Raw genomic sequence first — 4,267 nt, forward strand, 5'->3', positions numbered from 1 at the left:
GTCCACTATTTCAACTGTATATGTAATGACTGGAATTGTCCAGATGTTAATTACCTTGATGATATTTCTGCCACTGAGTTTGGACTTTAAGATCTTCTTCACTCTTCTGACATATTCACTACTAACCTTCTTGACTTCAGTGTGCTTGGTGTTGTCAGCCTGAAGGATGCTCAGGTATTTGTAGTGATCTTCATCTTGATGTTATTTCCATTTGGCATCTTGATTCCTTCAGTTTTCAGTATTTTTCCTCTGTTGATGGTCAGGGTGGCACATTTGTCCAGTCCAAACTCCATTGCAATATCTTGGCTGTATGTTTGTACAGTATTGAGCAGCAATTCCATTTCAGATGGTGTTTTTCCATTCAGCTTCAGATCATCCATGTAAAGGAGGTGGGATAGTCTAGCAGATGTTTTTGATGTTTGGTAGTCATTGTTCAGTATTGTTGACAGAGGAATCCATGGAGTAACAAACAGTAATAGTGGTAGGGAGTCTCCTTGAAATATTCCTCTCTTGATGTTAACCTCTCCTAGTCTATCACTATTGACCAGCAACTATGTTTTCCATTGTGCCATTGATCTTTGCACAAAGCTTCTGCTGTTTCTACTGCCTCCTGTTATTTCTAGGCAGTTGATTATCCAGTAGTCCCAGTATGGCAGGGAGTCGAATGCCTTTTTGTAATCAATCTAAGCTACACTCAAGTTGGTCTTCCTTCTCTTACAGTTTTCCAAAATCATCTTGTCAGTTAGGAGCTGATATTTTGTCCCTCTCCTGTTTGGGTGGTTTCCTTTCTGCTCAGATGGAAAGAGCTTGTTTTCAACTAGGTGCTGTTGGACTGCATCGGCTACCACACCAGTTAGCAATTGAAAGTTGTTGGCAAGCAGGTAATTGGCCTGTAGTTGCCTGGTGCTGCTCTTTTTGCTGGATCTTTCATTATCAGGTAGGTTTTGCCAGATGTTAACCAATCTCCAATTTCACCTCCTTGCAGTATGTTGTTAAACTGCTTGGCGATGAGTGGGTGCAGACCAGTCAGATATTTCAACCAAAAACCATGTAGTTCATCTTTACCTGGTGCTGACCAATTCTTAATCTTCTTTGCCCTTTTCTCCACCGTTTCTGCTGCTATTACAAATTCTTTCATTTCAGCTTCTTTTTTATTCTTACCTACCTACCTACCTCATTTATCCAAGCTGCATTCATGTTATATTTCTTTGGGTTGTCACATAGCTGCACCCAGAACTGTACTGTTTCTTCTTTGTCAGGTGTTGACTGGTTCATTGCAGTCTCTCCATTGATGGTTTGGTAGAAACATTTCTGATTCAACTGAAATTGGAGAGTCTGCCTGTAGTGTGCAATTCGAGCTTTGTATCTGCTGATCTTTTTGGCTATGGCTCTTATTTGCTGCTTTATTATTTCCAGTGCTTCCTTGATCTTCCTTGTTTCTGGGTGATATTTCTTGATCAGGTATTCTTTGGTCTTTTTGTTCTTCAGCTTCTTTTCTTTCACCTGTTCTAGCTTGTTTGCATCTGACCTTAGCATGCTGATCTTATTTTCCAACCTGATCTTCCATTTTGGTGGTGCGCTGTTTGGCTTTTTTTCTTGTTTGTTGATTTTGCATCCAAGGTACTCTGTTATAACTGCAGCTGCGCTGTACATCAGTTAGTTTGTTTCTTGCAGTAAGCTGGTGCTTACAATTGATATTACAGTATTGGCATCTTTTAATACTTGTTCTAGCTGTTTCTTTGTAACAAGCTTCAATACAGGGAACCTAATTCTGTTGTTTTTGTGCAAGATCCTCAATTATTCTTTGTTTCAATTCCTCTTGTTTTTTAGTTAGAGAGCTTTGTTCTTTCTGAGGAGAAGTCTCTACTGTCTGAGCTACTTCTGGCAAGGCTTTGATTTCTTTGCCCAGGGTAGACCTTTGCAGTTCTTCCAATTCTACTTCTGTGAATACTTTATTTCATGTTATAAATTGATGTTGATCTGCTAGCCTCTGTTCTGTTATTTCTGATTCTGGATGTTGTTCTTTCCAGAACTGGTGCATTCTTTTCAAATATCCTCTTCTCGTTGGACTTGATTTGTAATAGCAGATCATTATTTCTTTTTTTCTGGTCTTTGCATATTTGCAACAGGTAAACAACTTTTCTTCCAGTAGCTCTGCAGCTGCTGGCCCTGGTTGCTCAGCCAACAGTCCTGAGTCCTGTAGCCCACTTGTCACCAGATGTCCAGGAACTAGAACACCTACCACGGTGCTTGTTGATCTGGGCGATGACCTATCCAGTATGGGTTTCTGTAAATGACACCTCACCATATTGTTTATGGGAGAAACACTCTTCGTCTGGCTCCTCTGATGAGACCTGTCCAGTATGGTTGAACCTCTGGCATGTCTCTCATCCTCCCCAGAGCACACAAGCCCCACAACCACATCAAGGTAGTGCCTCACTGGGGGATGATGATGATGATGATGATGATGATGATGATAAGCAACTGCCAACAAGCAGAGGACATAACAGCTGGGCATCCCAGGACAGAGTTGCTGCCCAGGGCAATGGCCAGTTGCTGGAGGGGAGGGGTGTGCCAGGCACTGCAGCCAATTGGAGCTGGGGCTGCTACTAGAATGCAAGGAAGGTCTGAAGGTTTAAGACAGCTTGTATCAGAAAACAGCCCCTTTGAATCAAAGCTGGAAACATGGGTGCAGGGTGCATTTGCAATAGGTTAGAGGACAATGACAACATCCATTTCTACATTCAGGAAGTGGTGAGTAACCTTCACTGACAATGGCCGAGCAAAAAGTGCAAATCTACTCTTCAGTTCTCTAAATACCCCATTCATGCTGACAGTTGTGGGAAGTGCCCAGGTTTGGGAAAGATGCTGGAAGAGAACATTTCCTAGCAGCAGAATATTCTACTGCTAGTCACCTTAAACAAAGGGGCTATGGGGGGAAGCTTTGGCATGAAACCACTGAGTTACACCAGCTCACGAAGCTGATTTCTATTTAAATGGTTTTGAATAAGAATATTTGTTTCCATCCTGTCCCACAGGCAAAGCAAAGGCACTGATGGTGCAAAGAATTCTGAGGTTGGAACTTTGCAGGAGAAAAATCCTGCTTCTGCTCTCCAAATGGATGTGAAGTATTTTTGTTGTTACTCCTCTTCCCACCACTTAAAAAAATCCTTCTCATTGCCTATGATGGAATGAAAATGAATTATGATGGTTCTAGAGTTGGTGTAAACAAGTCTGAAGACGGAAAGGCTTTGATCCTGTCAATGGGAAGAAAGATTCTTCTTCCAGCAACACAACACCACAGACTGCCCGTTGATCTTTCTCTTCTTCTCTCATTCTAGCCTGAGAGAGTTCAGGGTTACAAAAGGTTTCCATGGGGATAAGGAAGGGCAAGTCCCTGAGGTTAGATTTTTATCACTGTCATTGGAGGGGCACCCTTTGGACACCCTCCCATCGATCTCACCCATAATATTCCACCTAAGGGTGTTAGTTTACACAACAGTGCTAAAATGATATTATCACCAATTATTGCTGTTGTGAGGATCACTGTGCTAATTTTGCATACATGTACATTTTAATTTAATTGCCATCTTTTGTACTTTTTGTATTTCATTCCTATTAACTCTGGCTGTTACAGTTTTTTCCTTTCTGCCTACATGTATGTGCATACACAAGACCACATGAAGTATCTGACAGCTGAGATTACCCTTCATGTATCTGGTGAAGTGGATTCTAGTCCATGAAAGCTTATAACAAGGCATTTGTTCAGGTTTCAAGTCCCTCAAGAATCTTTCTTATTTTTACTGCAGCAAATAACATAGCTGTACTTTTGAAAATGCTTTGACCATGAGGTATGCGCAGCTTCACAGATGGGGATAATCTCCTGCCCTGTAGGCTCCAGTCACTTGTATGCTGACCAGCCATAAGGCTAGTGGAAGCTGAAAATCAGCACATGGACCAGTTTCACGGTAGGTGGCCATTAAACTCAAGGGAAAATGGTCTATGAAGTTACACGCTTAGCATTGTATCCACTTTGATCATTGTTCCTGCTTGTATTTGAAAACCGCCCAAGAAAAATGGTTAAAAAATGACATAGGAAATGTTAGAAGGACAAGGAAAAGCAATGTAAACAAAATATTAAAGAAAGCTTCCACATGGTTTGTGGAATAGACTATCACAGATTCTCTTTCACTGGTGTTTTTTAAGAAGAGTTTGGATAGCCACCTTGTAAGGGTGTTAAAATAATGGACATCCCACTGAAGTAGAG

The sequence above is a fragment of the Python bivittatus genome, unplaced genomic scaffold, assembly GCF_059951505.1.
Source record: "Python bivittatus isolate LINGU-HERP-01145 unplaced genomic scaffold, Pbiv_v1 ctg000080_np1212, whole genome shotgun sequence".
NCBI classification, from domain to species: domain Eukaryota; kingdom Metazoa; phylum Chordata; class Lepidosauria; order Squamata; family Pythonidae; genus Python; species Python bivittatus.